Below are 11777 nucleotides of genomic sequence, written 5' to 3'. Positions count from 1 at the left end.
GAGGATTTTTTCCTTTGTATTCTACACATGTATATATTATACTTTAATCAGACTTTGCCACAGAAAGTTGGGTGCTTTCATTGCTAAATCTTCACTGAGCCTCTCATTTGTAACCATAGTTCTTATAGACCACTGTTATGCTCTGGCCCTGGAATTTTGTCACAATAAAATTATAATTTTTAATAATTATGATTTTTAAATTCAAACGTGTTCCAGAATGATTAATATCCCGATAAGCTCTGTGGTTACTTATATATATAATGGATATAGACTTAACTTCCTCTATTGCATTGTTGTTCAAACTCAGTGTTTAAAGAGGGGTTCTGATACATGACTATGTATTTTATTATACCCAGATTGCTGGGTTCTACCTTCAGATTTCTAATTCAGGCAGTGGTAATGAATTTGCTAATGATTCCTGCTTAAAGTTGATGCTTACAATCTGGGAGCACACCTAGAAAACAACTGATTGTGCATGCACGTGCGTGTGTGTGTGTGTGTGTGTGTGTGTGAAGATGCATATGAGGATGAGGACCTTTGCTTCTTTGTGAGTTTAAAATTTCGTTGACTACGGAGATCAGAGATCCCCTTTCTTTTTTCTTCCTCACTATCTTTGTTTTGCCCTTCTCCTCCTCCTCTTCTTTTATCTTTTTGAGAACACACCTATTAGTTTGTGTGTCCTTTTAAAATTACTTAGTTTCACCTGGAGTCAGTATGCAGAAAAATGTGTCAATGAAAGACTTCATTTCACAGACTGTTACCCTGGCTGACTGTTCAAGTTCTATCTTTATTTTATTTCTACTAATACCCTTACTTCATTTCCCCCCACAAGATAGGAACCAGCAGACATCTTTAATCCATAAGCTTTAAAATCCTCTTTTATTTTAATTCTTGTAATATGTGTTAGTCACTGTTCATTGCGGTGACAAAAACATGAGAAAAGAACTTCAGTGGAGAATTTATTTTGGCTCTTGTTTCAGAGGTTTCCATCCATGACCACTTGGCTGCATTGCTTCTGGGTCCTTGTGTGATGAGGCAGAACATCCTAGCAGGGATCATGGGGTGGAGCCAAAGTGAATCCTTCATGGTAGGCAGGAGCAGAGAGACAGAGAGGAAGGGGCCCAAGACAAGCTATACCCTACAAGTCATGCCTCTAAAGACCTCCCTCCTCCAACTAGATCCCATTTCCTATTTGTCCATTCAGCTATGAATTCACCAATGGATTAATTAATCCATCAGAGAAATTATAGCCTTCATGATCTTCACCTCTCAAAAGCTCATCAGGTGGCAACCAAATCTGAGCACATGACCCTTCAAGGGATATTTTTACATTTAAACCATAAAAATACTTAATTTTATGATACAGTACTTTGAATACTCTGAGATTCATTTAGCTGAAATTGTATTTCGCAATTTCACCTCTATTTTTATAGATTTTAGGTTTTTTTTTACTATTTTAATTATATTTTTGAGTTAAACTGATATAGTAGGATCGCCTCCATTTGTACCCTCTCAAAGCTATAAAGTTTTTCTTTACTTCATATTTTCTAGAGTGAATTGTATTTTATGAAATTTTCCCAGACTGGATGGAAATCATAACAAAACACCACCCGTAAAATTTTATAGACCTTAAATTTCTTTTATGGATCAAGGGAAGGCAAGAAAGTGTTTGATTTCTAATCAATTCTTTTGGTATTTAATAGTTTTCTAATTCTGATACCAATTTTGTAAACTATATTGTTTAAAAAATATATGTAGTTCACTTGGCAAATTTTGGAGTGGTAGGGAGTGGAAAGGTAGAAATAATGTAATATAATACATGGGACATGAGCCAGCAATAAGTACTACAGGATAAGAATTATAGCAAACAATAAGAAATTTGCAATGGGTGGAAGTAAGATGTCTTTAAATAGTTCAGATTTGATTAAAAATCTAAAAGATAAGGGGGTAGGCTATGTAGTTATTAGAGGGAAGAGTGTACTAGATCATGGGATACCTATACAAGGTTCTTAAAGCAATAGTTTATCTCTTAATTTACATAAATATATTCTGAATTATTTCTTCTGCCAGGTATAATTACTCTGTTCTTCAGGATGTAATTTACATTTAATTTTATTTTATATTGAAATTCCTGCTCATGTTTAATAGTTTCTAGTTATTTACCTAATATTTGATTTTTCTTTTTGCCAGCAGAAATCAAAATTTATTTAGCACATCAATGTATATGAATGTCAATATTTACTATGATATACTGAAAAATTATCCCTAAATATTTCATGTACTAACATCTAGAAAGCACAATTTTTATTGTAATTGGGGAAAATCTTTCAGATAATCAAGTTACTGTTGCTAGATGGGTAATTATTATGGATGTCAGTTGTCCTTAAATATCATCATGCTTCCTTATAAGAAGTTGCTTGAGAGCTGGGGTGTGGCTCAAGTGGCATTGCTTGTCTCTAACAAGTATCAGGCCCTGAGTTTAAACGCTAGCACCATCACAAAAATAAAACTAAAAAAATAAAAAAGAAGTTTATTGGGAGACATTTGACCTACTGAGGAAAGAAAGCAACAGGAAGGAAGAGGTAAAGACTGGAGTGATTCCACCACAACCCAAGGAATTCTGGCACTCATCAGAAGGCAGAAGAGGAAAAGAATAAAATTGCCCATAGGGTCTTTAGAGTGAGCACACAAACACCTTGATTTTGGACAACTAGCCTCCAAGACATTGAAGAAAATATTTTCTGTTGTTTCAAACTACCCAATTTTTAGTAATGTGCAGGAATGTGCAATAGGAAACAGATACACTTATTTTCCTAAACACCCTTGTAGTTAAAAAGTGACCATGCAAAACAATCATCATCCCTGAGTCTCAGACAGAAATCTTCTGGGGGAAGGTATAACTTTCCTAATATAGATGACATCCTATCCTCTTCTTTCTCTCTGCTTCTTTCCTATAACATGGAAATGGCTGTGGGCAAATGAAATATCATCCCACTGAGGCTGTTCTTCTTGCATGCTTTATCCTCCTTGACTCTGTCTAATTTTAAGAGTGTGAGTGGAAGAAAGGAGAAGACGATGCTTAGGTCCTGGCAATCAGTCTGAACTTATTTTTATTCTCACTTCTCTCCAGCAGGCCTTGGCATGACTTTGATATTTTCCCCACTGTCTGTGGTTCTCAGCTGCAGCTGTTGTTTGTCTGCCTTCAGTGGTGTGGGGGCAGGGAAGAAATGGGGTAAAATGAGCAGAAATAATAGTTCTTTCCAGATTGCCTGTTTCTCCTCCAAAGCACAGACGCTCACTCTGTCTACCCTGAACTGGTGTTTGCCTTCTATGCTAGGACACACCTGCCCTCTTATCCTCAGGGGTTTCTCATACTTATTTGCTATAATTACTTTGTTCCATACACTTTCATTTCCTCTCTGGCATCTTTAGACTTGTGCTGGTGGAGAGACCCAGCATACTGGGTTGTCATCTTGTCATGAGCCAGAAACCTCAGATACTTATTTAAACTTTTTCTTTCCAGCTGCTTTTATATATTTCCATATATTTACAAGCAGAAATATACTTTACCATTGGTTTCAGCCACATTTTCAGATTTGCTTTTAATGACTTTACATTTGTGAATTTAATTATCATGAACAAATTGTTTTATTTTTTATTTACTCTGTTGTATAGATGGAATTCAAAGCAGGTTAAGTCATTTTCTATGGTTGGCAAATGGGTATGAATTCCTGTCGGTCATATCTGAAAATATTGCAGGCACTCGATTAGGAGAATGTAGTTATACTTTCCTTCTTTAACTCAAAGCATCTCACAGAGTTACCTCTAGGCATAGGATTCACATTCACAATGGCAAGTAGATAAAAAGATGAGTAGACAACTAATGCTATTGATCAAAAGAAATTTGAAAGATTCTGAGGATAAGGGCAGTTTCCTTCCTGTGATCCATCTAAGTCTTTTAATTGCTTTTAATGAAATTTTATCTTTTTGCATTGACATAAAATTGATTTTATCCTTTGGTCCCTCTTTATCTGTACTATCTAAAATGCCTACTTCATTGTAGCTGTACCTGTGTTTAAAAAGTCAGAGTGAGAACACTGAGCAAAATGTGTGTATATGTGTGTGTGTGTGTGTGCACATGTGTGTGTGTTATTCTTAGATTGCCAGAAGTTCTATGAGAGGGAAGTAAATCTTACCTTTTTGTTTGTTTATTTCATTTGTCTCATTTCCTTGTAATGCTATGGATTGAACTCAGGATGGTGCATATGTGAGGCAAACTCCTTACCACTGAGTGCACCACTGAAGATGGTGCATATGCGAGGCAAACTATTCACCACTTCTTCATCATTAATCTTTTAATTCTTATTGTTTTAACTGAGGCTGCTCAGACCATAAATTTATATTTCATATATATATATATAATTTCCAAATTGAATTCAAGAAACACAGACTCTAAGGATACAATGTCACCTTGACATTGAAATTGATGTGACTAGACTAAAGAATCTGAAGAGAGGCTGGGATTAACTCCTGTACGCTACAGGAGAATTTCCTTGCTTGTTTGGAGATCAGGCAGTTCACAACAGGACTATCTTTAATGATCTTAGTAGTTTGACTGAAATATCTTTCAAGGCACATCTTCTTATGAACTACATTACTGAATTTGTAAGTGTGTATTCCAAAATTACAGTTGAGGTTTTCCTTCATATACCAAAAGAGTAACAGGGAAATTTTCTCTCCTAACTCACATAAATGAAAATGGAGGACAACTTGAATCAATATATTACTGAATATTACAACACTTAAGATAATGGAGCTATGGAGTCAGAGAGACTTGGATTTAAATATTCTTTGACACCTACAAATTGTGTGATTTTTGTGGAAAATTACTATACGGAAAATCAGTATTATCATAGGTAAGATGAGTATTGTTGTAGCTTCCTCATTAGCAAGTTTTATAATTCCTATGTGTTAGTCAACAAAAACAGAACCAAAAGCATGTATAAGCTGTATATGTACATGTATATGTGTGTGTATATATATATATATATATATGTATATATATATAATATATGTATGTATCTATAGCAGATATGTAAGGAGCTGGGTGTTTTAAGAAATTGGCTATTATATGAGTTGACATGTTGAAAATCTGTAGATAAGATCACCAGGCTGGAGACTGAAGTAAGAGTTGGTGCTATAGCATGCAGCTAAATTTTGCAAGCTATTAGGCTTGAGGAGAAGTCCTTGTGAGGATGGTGAGGGAGGCATTTGTCCCATTCTTCTTCTGTAGTTTCTGATAATTTGCTGCAGTCTTTGGTGAGTCTTGGCTTATAGATTTCTGTCTTCATGTTCACATAGTGTTCATATTGTGTGCGTGTCTCTGTATCCAAATTTTCTCTTTTTATAAAGATACTAATCATGTTAAATTAAGTGTCAGTGTGATGACTTCATCTTAATTAATTACAACTGAAACAATCTCTTTTTTCCAAATAAGGACTCAGGTACTGAGAGTTAAGAATCCAATATGTTAATGATAGGGGTCCACACTTTACCCTATAACATTCATATCATACTAAGTATTCACCAGCTGAGAGCTATTATTTTCAAACATGAGCAGCTGAACTTAGGTTTCTTTAAGAAAAGAACCTATGAATTATGCAAGAATTTGAGCATAACTCAAGGAGAGAATTCTTATTTGTCCTCTTACTAGTATGAATAAAAAGATAATACTATGTTTGCTGAAAGTGCTCCTATTTTTTCCTAGAGAATAATTCAATTTTTTAAACTTTTCAGAAGCACATCTTGAAAGATATCGGTTGAAATGCTCATGAAGGGAAGGTCTGAGTTTTCCTATAAGGAAAAGCACCAAAGGGAAGGAATGGGAGCAACATAACTTTCGGGGAGGACTGTGCCCTTGCAAAGAAATTCTAGTGTTATGTTACTGACTGTGGTAATTTCCAGTAGAAATTACATCTTTTCCCTACTCATCAAAATAATAACAAAATGTCCCATGATCAAATATAGTTACATCAAGTTTTATTCAAAACTCTATTCTTTCTTTTTGACTTTCATCTCTACATTTATCCCTCATCTACTCAATCTTGTGGTGAATGAATGCATGGTTTTATTCTCTTTTCTTAATTGGAAGTTCCATGCTTTGATCAGTTTTACACTCACAACTCAAATTTTCCATTCCATTTGTATACAAACTGAATTCAAGTGATTGCTACCATGTGGGAATATATGGGAAATAATATCATCACCACAATCCCTATCTTCAGTGTATTCCCACTTCTAATCCATGTTTTTATCACTCCCAAATTACTTACCTCAGATTATGCCTCCTTCTCCATATAGAAGAATGAAATAACTTTGTATTGCTCTTTAATCCTCAGACTTCAATCTGGTATTCCTTGTCTGTGACAGATTGTTTTCTAAATGAATGGAAGTCTTCATCCTTCTTATCTCCATACCTTTTGCAATGTGATTTTACAGCCTTTTTCATCAACATGTAAATATTAATTCTCCACCTTGAAATTTGCTTTGTCAAATACAATTCTCAGAAATTGACAGTTTGTAAATTCTAAATCCAGGCTTCAAGAGAACATGCATGCTTCTGTTCTCTTTGTACCCTGACATTGCATATGAATAAGTCTATTAAATGGTGAGAAACACCTGGCCTAGTCAGCTCCATTTTCTCATCAAACAGCATTATTTTAATGATGGTTATATTTTCTTAATAAAATGGTTCTAATATTTTTTAATGATTTCAACTCTTCCAGGATCATTATTTTCTATTTAACTTATTTGACATTATAAACACAGAAGTACTTTTAGTATGTTTTATGTTCTTTTTATACACATTTGTGGTTACTTTTTAAGATAAATTTTCATGCATCTCTTTAAACACAGATACATTAGATAGGTGAGTAAGGCTATCCTAGACCAGCCAGCCCCAACCAAATTATCAGTTGACCATAGGTACATGTGTGAACCCAGTCAAGGCCAGCCACGCCCAGCCAGACAAGCAGTACTACTTTGATCTGCCCGACAACTTAGATGAGATAGAAACTCATATACAACAACAGATGCTTGTGTGTTAAACCACTGAGTTTTAGAGTGATTGGTTATGCTCCAATAAATAAATGATGGATAACCCTTCAGGAGATGAACTCAGTGTAACAGTATTCCCTAAAACTTTGCGTGCTTTTGCCATCTCAGTCACACCTGCTTCAAGACAGACTAACAGATCTGCTACTGAGATACTAGAACTGCTATCTACTGCTAAAATTCCTTAGACTCTTACAGATACTGAACACTGCTTTAAGTCTCACAAGGGATTTTTCTGATCCCTTAAAATCTAATGCATCTTTTAATTGAACCCTTTCTTCTACAGGTAACTTAAATGCATCTATTTTAAAGAAACTTAGCACAATAATTTTGTAAATTTATTAAGCAAAGTGAGGAGTAGCACAAGTCCCAAAGGACTGAAGATAGCCACACTGGCTGTAAGGGGAATGGATACAGATCACAGAATCCTTCTCTTTTCCCCATGTAGTTAAAAGCACAACCAGTATGGCAAGAAGAGAACCAATGTGTCACAGAAGCTAAGTAGGAACAGAAAGTTACTCAGGAAGAAATAAGTAACAGCTTTGTTACTATCCCAACAGTCTTCTCTGTGATATAAGTCCTTTTCAGTTCTTCCTTTGCCCAACATCCTCATTTTTGTTTAACACGTTCTATTTGCAAAATAAATTTCTGATCACTGTATAAAACAATACATAAGGGAAAAGGAAGATAGGGTGGGGATAAAGAATATGAAAAGGGGAAAGGAGAAAAAATAGCAAAGCAAAGAAGGGCATCCACTATTAACTGAGTGTATCAATTGTACTTCATTATAAACCTAATTTCTTCCTATTACTCACAGTTAGAACTCAGTATAATATCACGAGTATTATTTCAGAGCACCATTTTAATGATGGTTGTATTTTCATAATAAAATGCTTCTAATACTTTTTAATGATTTCAACTCTTGCAGGATCATTACTTTATCTTTAACCAACTTGACATTATAAACACAGATATTTTCACTACATTTTAAGTTCTTTTTATCCAAATTTAAGGTTATTTTTTAAGATAAGTTCTCATATGTCTTTTTAAGCCCAGAAACAAAACCACTGCGTTAAAGAATATGAACACAGTTAAGGCTTCTAACAAGTATTTACACTTTGTCTTACAATAAATACGCCTCGACAGCTTACATTTTCATCAGCAGTGTATAAGGATATAAATTACATTGCACTTGCCATAAGTTAGACATTTAAAAAAATATATAAACATGTATATATATGTGGATGTTGATGGCTGAAAATGACTTGTTTTATTTATTTAAATGTCTTTGATATTTTAAGGGAGGCTAAATTTTTCCTTTAAGTATTTGCAAACCATTTTTACTTCTTGCTTATATGTGTGAAATTTGCCTCTTCTTTCTTATTACTAATATTTCTACTGGAGTTTTATTTTTGTAACAGTATTATTTTTGTGAATTCTTTACTTTTAAATAATGTTGCTTCATTGTTTTATACCTTGCAAATATTTTACTAAAGTGTTACTTAATGTTTCTACTTTGTATGTTTTATAAATATATTTTTTCTTTTTCTACAGAAGTCTTTATTTTAAATATGCAGAAAATCTGGTCATGGTGGTACACATGTGCTATCACACTGTGATCTTAGCATGTGGGAGACAGAGGCAGAAGGATCACAAGTTTGTGGGCTACATAGCAAATTCCAATCCAGCCTGAGCTACATAGTGAAAAACCATCTTGAAAAGAAACAAAAAATATATTTGCAGAAATATTTATGTAGTCAAACTGTTCTCTCCATGAAATATAAAGTTTTACTAATATTTCCTTGACTTTAAAAAAAATTACTTTATAGGCCATACATGGACATCAATGCCTATAATCCCACCTATGCAGGAGGCACAGGTAGGAGGATCAAGATCCAAAGTTGGGTAAAAGTGGGAGAGCCCAGTTGAAAAATAATCAAAGCAAAAAGCACTGGGAGCATGGCTAAAGTGGTAGAGTACTTACCTAGCAAGCCATGAGCTCAAATCCAAATCCAGAACTGCCAAAACAATTGCTTTTTATCTTATAATCAATATTTTAATTTATCTGGCATTCCTTCTGTTGTATGGTATGACATGAAAACTATTTCTTTTTTCCACAATTACTTAAACATTGGTTTCAAACTGATCTCTTGTAAAAGTGTCAGTGTGCACTAGCACCTCTTTCTCTCCCTCTCTTTCTCTCACACATTCTCTCTCTCCAAGTAAGAGTTTATGTATCTCAGTTGTGATCTTGCTTACTGAATACATATTCTTAAGCCAACAGCATCCTAATTTAAATACCAGAGTATTAAAATACTATATTCATATCTTATAAAACTAATTCTCCCACCTCACTCATTCTCCAATATCCTGGAGTTTTAAATTATCTGGAATCTTTTAAGATAATTCTTACACAGTTTTATTTTTCTAGCTACACTTTTTCTTTTATATCCTTGTCAATATGAATGAGATTGCTATTGAAATAGCTTTATACTTAAATTTGGCAAGAAAAAATAGGAATGGTAGTCATTTCTTAAATGATTCACGTTCTTTTTAGGTTCCACAGTAAAGGATTGTGAATTTATTCACATGGTCCCACCCATTTTCTCCTATGGCTATTTGTAGCAGTTAATTGTGGAACAAAGATTGTAATTTGAATTTTTATACATTACATATTCTTGGCTATTAATGGCCTACAATGCCACTTATTTCAATTTTTAAATTTTTACTAAAAAGGGTACTTTTCTAAGTTAAGCCCATCTGGTATTAATACCAACATGATAGATAGTAGCTGAGACAAAATGCTTTTTTCATATTGACTTTGCTGACTTTCTTCTATGGATTTAAAGATATAAGTAAACTTCTGTTTTTGAGACATATTCTCCCTGCATTAGAGCAACCAATATTAGCAAATCTTTTTCTTTTTTAAAATATAAAGACAGTCCTGAATCTGGGATGGTATCTAAATAACAATTTAGATATTAAGCATTCTCTTTATTAATGAACTAGATCCTCATTCCAGGCACAGCATCATTTCTAAGAATTTTTATCTTTTCCTTTATTCTCTTCTTTTCTTTGATGAGGTGAATATCCTACTTGCACTTGTATTCTTAGAATCTAGACTTCAAGAAGCGATTTATTTATTTATTTATCCTTTTCCCTTCCTTTCTTCCTTCCTTCCTACCTTCCTTCCCTTCTTCCTTCCTTTCTCTTTAAGGAAATTGTTATTCAGGTTAGCTCCAAAGAGAATGGAAATTCCTCCTAGGCAGGGGTCCAGCCAATGAATTTTGGAGAAGTAAGAACTTATCTACTGGTAAATTTTTATTTTATGCATTCATAAAATATTCTTTATATTGCCCCTGGGCCTTTGAGAAAGTTTGCTAAACAATGCAGCACTGTTTTAGCTGTGATTTGGGAATTGAGAGAATATTTGAAGCATAATGGAGCAGGAAGTACTGCCACGGCTTAGATAACTATTTATGAAAGCGTTGTTGGTAAGTGGAGACTCAGAAGTGTTCAATGGCATAGATAAAGACACTCCTTCTGGGGATTTTCAGGAACACTTGCATGGTGGAGTGGACTTGCCTCAACATAGGATATGACTTATCACCATATATTATTTGGATTTATTAAACAAGAGTTTATCCACCTATACCTCCCACAGATACCAACCTCGACTCAGAAAGTTTAAGTATTATTATAGTATTTACCATTGTCTTATTAAATCTAATAGTTCTCAAGTCTAAAGTTCCCAAGATTTCATAACAGTTCCACCTATAAATTGTAACATAATATTTTAGTTCTTAAGAATCTTATCTTTCATATGTTTCATGTATTCATGCATCGGACATAGCATCTAGAATCATATAAAATGATAATAGAAATAACAGTTATCCTTGCTGCTTTTCTCTTGGTTTTAATGAGTATGTTGTTAGTGAATTACCATTGTATTTTGTTGTCTATTGATGTGAGGTATAGATTTTATACAATTTTAAGGAAATATTCATCCAGTCCTGCTTTTTAAAATTTTAATATTATTAAAGATTTAGTGAATGTTATTTAGACAAAGACAGTCGTTGACAAATCTAAGTCGATAAGGCTTTTTAAATCCATAGTTCATGAAGAAACAATGAATCGTTTTCATCATATCAACTTCAAAAATGCCACATGACAAACACAATTTATATAAAACAAAATTGGGGTATGATTAACAGTAATAATCTTATGATTACAGCAGGCAAAATTCAAAATAAAAATTTAAGCAAGTTTACATGCATGTAATGTTGAATTTAGTTTATTTTGAATATCCACTTTTACACTAACAAGTGATTTTAGGCACTGATATTTTCTGTTCTATATCATACTTACAGATTAATACAGCAGGATAGACAACCTCTGTGTTTTTCCATACTTTATTTATTCTCTGTAATACACTATAGCATAATAACCGCTTTCCAAACCATGAAAGAACTCACCTGAAGAATCCTATGGGTTAATGATCTCTGTCAAAGTAATTTCCTAGAAGACTGTTAATGCCTTTAAGTTTTACACTTTTAGAATCTGCTTTAGTTATTTCTATTTTCCAGAAAACCATTAATTGCATTCAAATGTTCATTCAATAAACAAGAAGTACAATGAGAAACTTAAAATGATAATTTGTGTTT

This window comes from Castor canadensis, chromosome 8 (assembly GCF_047511655.1).
Source record: "Castor canadensis chromosome 8, mCasCan1.hap1v2, whole genome shotgun sequence".
Taxonomy (NCBI): Eukaryota; Metazoa; Chordata; class Mammalia; order Rodentia; family Castoridae; genus Castor; species Castor canadensis.
The sequence above is the reverse complement of the archived record's forward strand: the minus strand, read 5'-3'. Positions refer to the sequence as shown.